We start from the raw sequence: 13469 nt of genomic DNA on the forward strand, positions 1-13469 counted from the left end.
CACCTGAAATTCGGTGCTTTTTTTAGTCTTTGAATTGGTAAACCAGTGTTTTTCTACCACTGAGTGCAAATTTATACAACCTTCCCATTTCGTGCAAGCCCCTGCACATAGAAAGTTGTAACAGGGTGTTGAGAAAAGTAAGAGTATGAAAGAAACCAGAACAGTCAACGGGAATGAGGCTTTTGGTGGGGTTAGCACTGACGACAACACTGTATGTGGTTCACTAAGCAGATTATGACTTCGGTGGTTGTACTCCTGGGAAGTTCCTGATGAGTCAAAATCATCTTTTGTAGTTAACCTTATATGATGTTCATGCTAACACCATGCTCACCATGCTCACCTGAGCAATTCATAATCATTTCAGGAGGAGAAACATAGTGATCTTCCCCAACACACGCATACAACAGTTTCAACATAATTAGTAGCGTTTCTGGATCCAGCACAGTACTCTTAGAATGTGTATGATGGAAGAAATGAACAACTCTAATTATACCTTATTAAATCTTAATCCTCATTAGGACCTTATTATTCTTTATAAGTGGGTTACTGAAGGAAAAAAAAAGGAAATGCTGGTCAAGTCCCGTTATATTCCATGAGAATTGAGACAATCCATTTTTACTTCATGTAACACTGGAATTCTTTTCATAGTAAACAGTAGTACTCAGAATGTGAGTATGCTGAAATGTTTGAGTGAGTGAACTGTGTTTTGATAGGATCTGACCTTTTTAAAACCCCAGAAAAAAATCTAAGAGCTCATATCTCCCATTTCAAACTATGTTAGTTGCAAAGAGATAAATTCTTTATTATTCTGTGGAATGGGTGGTTATTCTCGACCTTATCTCTCTACTACTGCGTTCTTTTTGTTTTTTATGACAGAGTCTTGCTTTGTCCCCCAGGCTGGAGTGCAGTGGCGCAATCTCGACTCACTAAAACCTCTGCCTCCCGGGTTCAAGCAATTCTCCTACCTCAGCTTCCGGAATAGCTGGGATTACAGGCGCTCGCCACCACGCCCGGCTAATTTTTTGTATTTTTAGTAGAGACAGGGTTTTGCCATGTTGGCCAGGCTGGTCTCGAGCTCCTCACCTCAGGTGATTTGCCCGCCTCGACGTAATGGAATTACAGGTGTCAGCCACCGCGCCCAACCATGTTCATATTTTTGTATGTGAACATTAGATAGTTGTTAGGAACAGGTTAAGTAGTCTTACCCCTGAAATGTCTGAATTCAAACACTTATTAAGCACAAGGAAGGTGCTTAATAAATCCAATAACGTGTGTTTTTACATGATTTCCTTAATTCCCGGTCAAAAGAATCCCACTAAAATCCATCCTCAGAAGAACCACTTTTTGGAGTTTTTATGAATCGGTAGTTCATGGTGTACTCTCAACAGTTATGAATGGAATTATGTCCTGCTAGAGGTCAGGGCTAGGTATGGAAAGATCAAGGAATTAGTCAGGAGACCCGTATGGGAGGAGGGGAAGACAGGTGCTTGGGCAGCCAGTTATTTTGTGTTGGGCGAGTAACGTTCCTTAAGTTTTTGCCTGAAGCGTAAAGCGGGGGACTACGCTTTGCCCTATCTAACTCACCTGAAGATGCAATAGCCGGGTGAGAGGCTGCTTTCATTATATGCTAACGTGAGGGATTATTTTAGCTATTAATAGGAGAGAAGTACAAGGAAAGGAAGTCTCAGGGCAGGGAGTGCTTTCCAGGCAATGGCTGCTGCACGTCATAATCCCCTAACACAGTAAGTGGTGGTGCTCATCGTCGTTCACCCTTACAGATGTCAGAGGGGAAAAAAAATCCAACTCAGACCTTCCAATAACAGGCTTGTCTGTATTCAAACCAGTTCATCCCGTTCGCAGACTTTTTTGAAGCTATAAGCACAGAGCAAGCTTTCTGGGCGGGGCTCAGAGGTAAACGTTAAACTCCAGGGATTCATATATTTGAGCACAGGACAGAGGAAGTTGCCCTGGAGCAACTGATTGTCATTGATATTCAAGGCTCACTGTCAACCAGGACCTTCCAGGAACTGGCTCTGGGCCAAGAGCAGTAGAAATCACTGGGTGGTCCGCGCAGCCTGCGGACATCTAACCTGCTTCAAGGCTCAGGGCTAAAAGGAAGCCAGGGCCCTTCCTGGAGGCGGCAACCGAAGTGGGAGGCAGAGCGCCTGGGCCTGCTCCTCGATCTGTTGAGTGACGACCCTGTACAAGTCATTTCTCTTCCGAGAGCTTCAGTTTCCTCACGTGCCAAGCGGACGGGTTGGAAGTTGGTCTTTGCCAGCTCTGACACCTTGTAAGTTTTGAGTCTTGCTGGGAATCCAGGGCGGGGCTCACGAGGAAAATCTTGGAAGGGGATTTCATGGCTGGATCTCTTCCACTCAAGCTCAGTGCCTTAATTTGACGCCTTAATAGTAGACGCAGGCTTTTCCATTTTCCAGGAGCCCCCTGACGCGGCCGCTTCCTCCTACGTCTCCTTCCTCTTCCTCTAGCAGGGGTAAAGTCTCCACATCTCCCTCTTTCCCTTCCTCCTTTGCAAGCTCCCTGCATTCCCGCGTCTCCTCCTCTTCCTCTCAGGAAATGCAATGCCCTCAGTGCGCCCACCTTTTGGCAAAGCCACTGCCGGCTGCGGGTTTCCCCTCCCCCGCCAGGCGAGCTCTGCGCGGCGGCTCCGCGGGCACACGCCTTCCCATACCTTACATGGACAAATGCGTGCAGGCAAAGTCAGGAATTCAGGCCCCTGACGTCAGCCTCCAGCGCTCAGGGCACCGCACGGGGAGACCAAGGGGAGGGGGTGGGGACGGTGGGGAGGAAGGAGGGGGAAAGGCACCAACCAGCAGCCGCTCCAGCCCTGCCGAAGTTTCACTTTTTGTCTGTGGGTTCGTTCCCGGGTCCCGCGCGAGCTTTCCCGGGATAAGTAGCTTTAGCGATCGGGGGACAGCCGGGCGCTGCAAGGTAAGGGCTGGCTGCACGGCCCGGGGCGCGGGGCGCGGGGCGCTGGGCGCGGGCGGCGCGCTCGAGGAGGCCAGTGTGGGGCGCGGGGCCGGGCCTGTCCGGGGCTGGGGACAATGGGAGGGGGAGTGCCCGGGCACCTCCTCCTCTGTCTCTGCCTCCGCCTCCAGCCGCCGCTGCCGCCGCCGCCGCCGCCGCTGCCCCGGCTGCCTCCTCCCTGAGGTATTGTTGTAAATCCTTCCTTCCCCTCACCCTCCGCCCGCGGGCGCCTCGGGAACCCCCAGCCCTCCCCCGGCGCGAGCGCCTCCGGGGTGGCAGGAGCGCGGGGCGCGCGCCCTGCTCTGGCCTGGCCCGCTGTGCGGAAGTGCCAGCCGCGGCCCAATCACGGGGTGCACGCCATGGGGGAGGGGGACCCAGAGTTTTTCCGAAAGCGTCGACCCCAGGCTAGGCGGGGTTGGAGCCTTGCGCGCCCCCTGCCCGGACTTTTCTGGGCGCCCAGGGGACGGGGCCACGCCCATCCTGCTTAGAGCTTTCGCGGAATCACAGTTGTCACAGCGGAAAGGGCCTAGACCCAGTCTTCCAAGTCCTCCCATTTTACAGTTGGGGCAGCTGAGGCCCAGAGAGAAGGAGGGTCGCCCGGAAGTTATTTACTAGAGGCCAAACCGTAATTCAAATAGTTGACTCCGGACTTCAGTTCCCTTCTCTTAAGCGTTTCTCTAGCACCCGGTGTGTGGCAGACACTGTGCTGGCTGTGTTGGACGTTGCCCTCCAGGAACTCAGTTGAACCTAGGAGTCAAACCTGGCCTAGGGTAGAAAGTGCTAAGTGCTGGAGGAAAGGCAAGGACAAAGTTTAAGGAAGTTGCAGGGAAGGAGTTTGATTTTCTGGCCCCTGGGACGGCCCTTTGGAGAGTCCTGCACTTAATGGGGCTTTTGAAGGATGAGGAGTTTCCTGAAGCCAGCTAGCGGCTTGGAGGAAGACATCTCTTCGAGGGAACTGTGGGCCAGAGAAGACTAAGTAGTGTGGGAAATGGAGATGAAAGTATAAATATTCTTTAGTTGGAGGCAAGGAGTTGGGGATGGGGGAGGTTGAGACATGAGATGAGCTAATCAGTGGAATTGTGCCTGGGTGCTTGGACGGGGCAGAGCCTTTGGAACCTCAGAGTCCTAGGAGAACTGAAAAATCTCTCCTGCTTCCCTTCCCTTAGAAGGGATCCACTGCTTTTCCTCCCCCAACACAAACAATCAGCGAGAACTCAGGGTCTTCTCTGGGGCTTTAACTAGTACGAAACTCACTTGCCTGTGTTTTCAGTCCCCTTTCTGTTTCTATTCCTTCCCCTTTTTCTAAATGTCTTACCTTTCCTGTAAAAGTCACTCTCACTAAGGTGTTAATGACTTAATGGCTTACCTTTCCCTGCACATGTGCATTTTAAGAAAGCCTAAAGTGAAGAAAGGGAAAGTGTGGATAGGCACCTTTCGAAATCATCCAATTCCCTCTCCTATCCTCCCCCGGCCTCAACTCTTATAGACAGAAGAATAGGTAAAGGTCCACAAAGGTGAGTGCTAGACCTACAGTCTAGGGTCAATAATGGTAGACAGTGGGGGACTAGGACACCCAATAGGGTTTTCTCTACTTCGTCACCAGTTTCTCTGCTTGCACAGTTCCTGCCAGCACCAGGGGGCAGTTAAAGGAAAAAGTGTGTGGACCAGGCACGGTGGCTCACGCCTGTAATCGCAAGCACTTTGGGAGGCCAAGGCGGGCGGATTGCCTGAGGTCAGGAGTTCGAAACCAGCCGGGGCAACATGGCAAAACCCTATCTCTACTAAAAATACAAAAAATTAGCTGGTCTTGGTAGCGGGCACCTGTAGTCCCAGCTACTCGGGAGGCTGAGGCAGGAGAATCGCTTGAACCCGGAAGGCGGAGGTTGCAGTGAGCCGAGATCACACCACTGCACTCCTGCTTAGGCGACAGACAGAGACTCCCTCTCAAAAAAAAAAAAAAAGACTATGTATTTTTGCATTTAATTACTGCAATGCAGCCCCCAACCCCAAACCTTTATAGTCTAGAATGTACGCTCCAGATGGGATTACCTAATCTGAGTGGTAGGGATAAAAGCCTGGGGCCTTAAGGTCAGGCAGTCCCCCCAGAGGCAGGCTCTCTGTAAGTAGCATGAGCCTAGAGTTGGTTTTGAGTGTACGCAGAGGGAGGAGAAGTTGAGCTGATGAGCTGATTGTTATGGCCCGGACTTGAGTAGGATCCTTCTTGGAGTGACACATTCTGGTGAAGACAGTTCCAGGAAATGATGGAGGGGAGAGGAAACTTAGTTATAAAGTGCCTTAAAAATGCCAGGCTAAGGAGTTTGGATATATCTTAAAGTCATCATTTGAGGGTTTTGAGCATGCTGAGACATGATTTAGAGGGGAGGTACTGGCATTGGGAAGCCTCCTGCTGCCCAATTCCAATGAAAGAGGTGATAATTTGGCCTAAGAATATTATTGGCTGGGCACGATGGCTCACGCGTGTAATCCCAGCACTTTGGGAGGCTTGAGGCGGGCAGATCACCTGAGGTCAGGAGTTCAAGACCAGACTGGCCAACATCATGAAACCCCGTCTCTACTAAAAATACAAAAATTAGCCGGGTGTGGTGGCATGTGCCTATAGTACCAGCTGCTTGGGAGACTGAAGCAGGAGAATCGCTTGAACCTGGGAGGAGGAGGTTGCAGTGGGCTGAGATTGCGGCATTGTACTCCAGCCTGGGTGACAGAGTGAGACTCCATTTCCCCGCCGTGGGCGCCCCCCAAGAAAAATAATATTGTCAATTGGTTCTTGTTCATTTATTTGACATAGGTTACTGGATCCCTATTATGTGCCATTGGCAAATATGAAAATTTTATAGCAGGTTCCTATATTTTATTGAGACAAATAAGTTGTATTGAATCAATTCTAAAACACACTTCTTTTCACATTTTAATATCACTGAAATGTGGTTGTCTTATCACAATGTGCCATAGTTGTGCAGTTGTTGTTCATTCTAAGGTGATAATGGCACATCTTATAGTCAATGGCTTCAATTTGATAAAATTGTTCATCACGTCTTTTATGATTGTACAGTGCTTTGCACTTTATAAAACACTTTCCAATCAGATATTCCACTGGACTCTCAAAGGTCCCCTGAGAATGAGGCCTGGTGCTGCTGTCACCTTTATTTTAACCGTTGCCCAAGGTCATATAGCTAATTAGAGATGTACTCAAAATTACAACCCAGAACTTTTGCTTCTTGGTGATGACATGTGACTTCACCCTGCTGTGGAGCCAGTCTGGGTTAATTGGGAATGGGGCAAGAGTTAGATGGGATTTGATTTCAGAACTATGCTGAAGATGCTGGAATGACAGGGATTTTGTACACAGGCAGAGGGTAACTCATGAGAACTGGGTAGCCCCCTTAGCCCAGAGGTTTGCTACATTAAACAGAAAAAAGACAGGGAGATAGAAAATGGCAGGTAACAGGGTAAAAGCAGGGGTTGGAGCCTGCTTACAGTGAACCAGAAACTGGCTAGGCCCTGGGCGTACAAAGATGAGGTGTACATGGTCCCTGGCTTTGAGGAGCACACAAGTGTGTGGTGTGTGTGAGGGGGAGGGAGGAAGGTGGAGTGGGGCATGTCCGTGTATTAAGTGCTTTTACGGGGTAAGTTTTGGCTGCTCTTCACCGAGAAGGCTCACTCTCAGGGAAGCCATTGTAGAGAGCCGGGTGTCTGAGCTGAACCTCTGGGAATGAGTAGGAGTTATCCACGTGGAAGAAGGACAGGTGAGAGAAGGACCTATTAGCAAATTAGTAGCAGATGCAGAAGCCGGGAGAAGCTGCTTTATTCTCCAGGCTATGTTTTGAATGGCCAGGCATGAAGAGGACCATGGAAAATGGAGAAAGAAGAGGGCCTTTACTTTTTACTAAGTAAGGTTTAAATTAATCTCGATAGGGGCCGTTAAGTGGTTCTGTAGAGATTCACAGGAGATTAAGGCTGGGCAGGGTCTCTAGAGTCATCTCTGTGGGAGTAGTTATTTGAATGGTAATGCAGGAGGCATAGTACCACTTTTAGGCTGAGTGAACCTGGAACTTTGACCCTGGGCCGCAATTAGAGGCTCCAAGCTGAGTATGTTCATTGGTGGGTGGGACTTTTCCTGGAATCTGGCTTTGGAGGGCTGTGCTTTGCTAGAAGAAACTTGGTAGAGGTGAGGAAGGGGAAGATATAATCCTGTTGCTGCATGCAGGAAGCTAGTAGCTGGGTGAAAATCTGTTGGCTTGAGGGAGCGTATGAGGCGGAGAACCTGAGGGCAAGGGGAAGGGTGGAAGGATTTCAAGTGTGTTGTGGAAGTCTGATGTAGGCTGCCTGGAGGCTTGGAGAAAAAGGCGGGTGCATTCTAGATGTTGGTCACATCAGTGAGATTGGTAGGTGGATAGTAGCTGTAGGTAGCTGTAGGGATTAATGTTTGGAAGCATGTAAACCACAGAGTTGAGGTTAGAAAATGTTTACTTTCCTATCATTCTTTTTAAATAGTAATATAATTTTGAAATATTTTTCAATGCTTACCACCTGTTTTGTAATTATCATATTGATTCATTAAAGTAGGCTTTTTGATGACCAGTCTCGTTTTGCAGATGAGAAAATGAATTTGGTGAAATCAGGTTACACAACTACCGGGAGACATTCAAACTTCTGCCTGATTTCATAGCCTCTTCACCACTCTTTTCTATGCCCACATGCATGAAAAGCTCAAATCGACATTGCTTGTCTGTTTTCTTCCCTGGAATTTAATTCAGCCCACATTCATGGAGGCCTAGTGGGGTCACAATTGAAGATTCACGTGGACAAACGGGCTTCTCAGTCCCACACTGGTGCTGTCCTGGCCCCTTTTTCTCTCTTACGATACTATCTTGGGTATTGTCTCTCCCCAGACCTAACTGGAAAGGACTAAGCCTCTCTAGCAAATCATCTGCCTCTCTCAATAGAGCTCCTCGCCCCAGTCCCTTGTGATAAGGATGTGATTTATCCTTGTAGAGAGGCAGTTGGGGTAATAAGGTAACAGAGTGGGGAGGTGATGGAGTCTTGAACTCAGTCATTGCCTTTGATCTTATGGCTCCTGTAACAGTGCTATATGTTCTCCGGTGCTGAACCATATAACTTCTGCGTCCTCTGGCAAAGCTTTCTGGCTCAAGGCTCTGAGGCATCACCTGCAATCCTTCCTGTCACCTCCGTGAGTCAGGTGGGTCATCTCCATTTTTGGCCACTCACAGATAAAGGCATTAATAATCTGTTTATTGTGTTGTGAGAGGAGACAGACGCCAGGGTGTTCAGTAGCTGCTTGCTGAATGAACAGTGTTTATGGACACACATAAGCATGCATTGCCACTTCGTCTTACATATTTGCGTGTCTGCCTCCTCTCCACTTTAAAATAAGCTGCTGGAGGATTGCAATGATGTCTGCTTGTTGATGGCTGTATTCCCAGTGCCCAGAAGAGTGCCTGACACATCGTAGGCACTCCAGAAATACTTGCTTGATGAAGAGAGGGAGTAAAATAGTTCACTGCAGCCACAGGATAGCAATCATGGGGGAGCAGGACTGTTTTTACTGCCCCAGAACCTGGAGCCTGTTGTTGCTGGCACAGGTGGCATGGGGCAGTCCCTGCCAGCAGAGTGAAGACTGGGGGACTGGGAGTGTAGAGTTGAGGGTTGTGAGATGAATTATGCTAAGGGTAATTGCAGCTGCAACTGCTCTTTCACTTTTCCCTCACACAGACAGGTGATCTTGAACATTCCTCTGTTTTGTTTTATTTTGTTTTGAGACAGAGTATTTTTTGTTTGTTTGTTTGTTTTGAGACGGAGTCTCACTTTGTCACCCGGGCTGAAGTGCAGCAACCTCCACCCACTGCGTTCAAGCGATTCTCCTGCCTCAGCCTCATGAGTAGCTGGGATTACAGGTGCCCACCACCACGCCCGACTAATTTTTTGTATTTTTGATAGAGATGGGGTTTCACCATGTTGGCCAGCCTGGTCTTGAACTCCTGACCTCGTGATTCACCTGCCTTTGCCTCCCAAAGTGCTGGGATTACAGGAATGAGCCACCACACTCAGCCTTGAGATGGAGTTTTACTCTTGTTGGCCAGGCTGGAGTGCAATGGCATGATCTCGGCTCACTACAACCTCCGCCTGCCAGGTTCCAGTGATTCTCCTGCCTCAGCCTCCCAAGTAGCTGGGATTACAGATGCCTGCTGCCATGCCTGGCTAATTTTTGTATTTTTGTGGAGACGGAGTTTCACCATGTTGGCCAGGCTGGTCTTGAACTCCTGACCTCAGGTGATCCTCTGGCCTTGGCCTCCCAAAGTGCTGGGATTACAGGAGTGAGCCACTGTGCCTGGCCCTCTGTTTTCTTGATCCATGCCTTTTCTTAGGCTGTTTTATCTACCTGGAGTTTCCAGCCTCTCTGTCTCTGCCTGTTGTAAACCTGTGATTCTAGGATCAATATCAAAATCTACCTTGTGCCGTGAAGCAATTTCCAGACTCCTTAACCCTTCCAAGTCACACATATCTGTGATCAGATACAACTCAATTTCATGTATTAAGTTCGGTACTTGTGTACAAAGCGATTACTGTATGCCAGGCAGAAATGCTAGATACTGAGCATTTCTGATTACAAAGAAAACTGAGATCGGCTCTGCCTTCCAGAGTCTTCATTCTATCATAGGAAAGAAACTGAAAGAGAAGATGCTAAGGCCCTAATAAAGTAATGAGCAAAGGGCTAATGGGAACATGGAGAAAGGAGTGACCAGTCTTTTAGAAGAACTGGTGAATGCCTGTGGAAAAGAAGACATTTGGTTGGGTTTTGAGAAGTGAATAGGAGTTTACATGGTGGACAGGAGTGGAAGAGCTTTCTAGCCATAGGGACCTTGGTGTATGTGTCTAGGCCTGAGGCCTAAAAGTGTTTGAGGAATATAAATGTGTGTTTGGAGATCACTGTGAGAGATGGGGCTGGCTAGGGAGGGTTAGTTATTAAAGGGCTGATGGACCAAGCTAAGGATGATGGCAGAGGTGGGAGGGAGCAGGAAGGCTTTTATTATTATTATTTTGAGCAAAGGAGGACCTTGTTGGATCTGTATTTCAAAGAGCTCTGGTGGCAGAGTGAGGGCAGGTCAAGACCAGAGGCAGAGTTCCAACTTAAAAGGCTGCTGAAGTGTTCCAGGACAGGGGGAATGGGCCTGTATCAGGTCAGCAGAGTAGCGAGGGAAAAATGGATTCCAGAAACTGTTTGCTGCTAGAATAATGTTAGGTAGCTTAATTCCACCTTTTGTCCTTCTAATTGTTTGACAGCTTATCAGCCTCGGCTGGGGAAAAGAATATTTTTAATGTACACCAAAGTTTGTAGTCAACAGGAGAAGCAGCAAGCTGCCAGCTAAGCATGGACTGGGGTCTTCTTGGTCAGAATGAGCTGATCCTTTGTTATGCAGATGAGGAAACTGAGGCCCCAGAAAAGGGGCCTCAATCACACCCTTGTCAGCTGACGTGGAGTTGGGTCACAGCCTTTACTTCCAGGCCAGCCCTGTTTCCAGGTATTTTTCCTTCTCGATTTCTGCTGTACCTCACACGTTCCTTCCCCACTCGACCCTCCACCAGGGGTTTCTCTGCTTTGGAGAATTTTAGGAGAGGATGTTACTTGGAGATTATCATATCTTAGGCTTGAAACTTGTGCTTCATACTTAGAAAGTAATCAGATTAAGATGGTTCAGTTTGAGTGTGTGTGGTCTGGGGATTTATTTATGTGACTGCCATGGATGGCTGCCATGGATGTTACTGCCATTTATGTTACTGCCATGGATGCTTGTTTGTGAGAACCAAGCTGTGCCTCCATGCTAACATCAAAGTTCCTTGCTTTTGACAGCTCCCTGCCCCGCTCTCTACCGTTCTCCATTAATATTTACTTATTTTTGCTTGCCTAAAGGTTTTTAGGCGATAGTCTTAGATCCATTACAAGGTAGATCCTCTTGTGTTTGCCTTCCCTATTAAACCTGCCCATCACAATGTATCTCACAGAAACCATGAGTATTTCATAGCCTTCATAGCACTTTTAATATAGCAAATGCATTTTATAATGTTTTTATTACTTTGTTCCCAATTATAATCCAAGAGACAAGTTGGCTAGATCAGTCTTATCTTGCAGATAGTGGTCAAGAGTTCAAGGGTGATAAAACTTTCCTAACTGGGGCTCAGGGCCTTAAGTGGCAGAGTGAGTATCAAACCCCCCTCTCCAAAACTCCTGTCCTGTTCCTTAACTTTTGCAAATGAGCAGAGTTGATGTGAACATCCCTGCAAGCCCTTTACACAGCTGAGAAGTAGTTATTATTATTCACTAGTACTAATTATTAGCATTAGCTGACTATATTCGAGGCTTTGCCTTCCAAAAATCAGATTTGGGACCGGGGAGTTCAAGGATCTGGGCTTCACCATACTGGATCATTTTGGCAATACCAGTGATTTTTGGTGCAGGGAAAACAAAGATCTGTGTTCGGGCTAACCACAAGCCCTGTGATCTTGAACAAGTTCTGGAACATCCCTCAGCCTAAATTACCTTTCAGTGGAAATCCTGTGATACCTCACAATGCATTTGTGAGAATCAGGGGCATTTCTGTGACGGCGCTTTGTCAGCGGTAATGCAGTCTGTACATGTGGCTGATTCTGGGCGCCCAGCGGGGCATCTGGCACACAGTGATGACACCTTACTCCGCTTATGGGGCTCAAGGGATTCAGACCCAGACAACTCGTAGTTCAAGTCCTCGCTGTGCTGTTTAATACAGGGTGCTCCCTGGGTGGTCACAGGCACTACTTGGTTTCTCCATGTATGCATTTTTAGATCACTTCTTAATGAGGTCACCATGGTTGAGTATAGTGTGCCCCCAAAAGTGGGATGAGTGCCACAGACATTCACGGGCATTTCCAGATTGTGCAAAGAGGTGATTTGTCACCAGTGGATGGCTGTGCAGTGTCCCTTCTTCTACTGCCACCATCCCACCTGCTGTTGGGTTTTGTTTGCACTGTTTGTATCTGTTACCTGGGGAGGGTCTGCTTCTGCTGTTGTAATTGCCTGTGTTGTGGCTTTGCATCATAGCTGGAGATCCCTCTGTAGTTCAAACTGAAAGCTGGTGTTGAAGGCGAAACCAGGTCTTCTTCAGAAACTTGTGTGGGAACCTTTCATGGACTAGATAAGCATAAGGACCAGAGCAGGTCAGGGTCACTGACCTTAAAGGAGGATGCTTTGACCTGCCTCCAGCACGCACCCTTCCTGCTAAAGCCATTGTTAGTGTCCCTTAATTACTCAGGCCACCACCCAGCAGCACAACTGTCAACTTGCAGAGGACGTCAGTGGTATCAATAGTGTTCCTTTTTACTCTCATAGGTGTCCTGATTCGGAGGATACATTATATGGTCACCTTACTTATAGGTGAATATTGAGTGAGGTAGTGTAAATAACGTGCATAAGGCCAGGTGGAAGGGAAGGACTCAACAAACATCCACTCTTTTCATTAGGGGAGGTGCTAGGTGCTCATGAAATGTCTGCAGAGTGGCCAGGCTTGGTGGCTCACACCTGTAATCCCAGCACTTTGGGAGACTGAGGTGGATGGATCACTTGAGGTCAGGAGTTCGAGACCAGCCTGGTCAACCTGATGAAACCTCATCTCTACTAAATATACCAAAAAAAAAAAAAAAAAATTTAGCCAGGTGTGGTGGTGGGTGCCTGTAATCCCAGCTACTCGAGAGACTGAGGCAGGAAAATCACTTGAACCCGGGAGGCAGAGGAATTTAAGTCTGTTTGGGGTATGTCAAGATAGTAAGCACTTACTGTTTATGAGGGTTGATGAAAACATGTTAATGTATATCTATAATATAAGAGAGTGCCATGGGAGAGGCATGTATGAAGGACTGACGGACTTATGAATTGCTGGAGCTTGTTGGAAGTGCTGAGTCTTCAGTTAGACATTGAAGGATGGGAAGGCTTAGACCAGGATGCAGCAGGCAGCTGAATTGCTCTGGCTACTGAGAGTTAAGAAATAAGATTCATTCTCTGTTTGTGTGTGTACTTTAGCTGGGCTCCTGAATCTATTATTTTCCATCCAGTGACCCATCTTGATAATGATCTCTAGCTGTAACCGTGGAAGCCTAATGCTCTACTAAACTCTGTGCCAAGAGGTCACAGTGGAAATTCATTTCCATTATGCAGAGTCATCTGTACTTGTACTTCCTAGTGAATTTCCACTGAAGATGGTTCTTGTTTAGTTCAAGGAAGAAAATAACTTGCTTGGCACCTGGAGCTTCTGTCTTGTTTGGTATGAAAACGAATCATTTTTGGGAAGTGCAATAAAGAGTTGCCACCCACAGGGCTGGGTGTGCCCTGACTCATGGGAAAGGCAAACTCTGCCGTGGCCAGGCAGGTAAGTGACACCTTTTCTTAGAATGAGGTGAAAGATAGGTCAGTGTTCCTG

The 13469-nt window shown here is 47.8% G+C and overlaps 1 protein-coding gene across 1 annotated transcript in view; it reads left to right on the forward strand.

The window, feature by feature from the left end:
• Positions 1-2864: 2864 nt before the first annotated feature.
• The window catches only part of LPP (LIM domain containing preferred translocation partner in lipoma), a 729048-nt gene continuing 718443 nt past the window's right edge, over positions 2865-13469 (forward strand). Inside the window, exon 1 of the mRNA XM_011961602.1 lies at positions 2865-2949. The gene's annotated coding sequence lies outside the window, so the exon portion shown is untranslated. The remainder of the gene's footprint in view (positions 2950-13469) is intronic.

Source organism: Colobus angolensis, unplaced genomic scaffold (genome assembly GCF_000951035.1).
Source record: "Colobus angolensis palliatus isolate OR3802 unplaced genomic scaffold, Cang.pa_1.0 Scaffold56, whole genome shotgun sequence".
In the NCBI taxonomy this organism is placed as follows: domain Eukaryota; kingdom Metazoa; phylum Chordata; class Mammalia; order Primates; family Cercopithecidae; genus Colobus; species Colobus angolensis.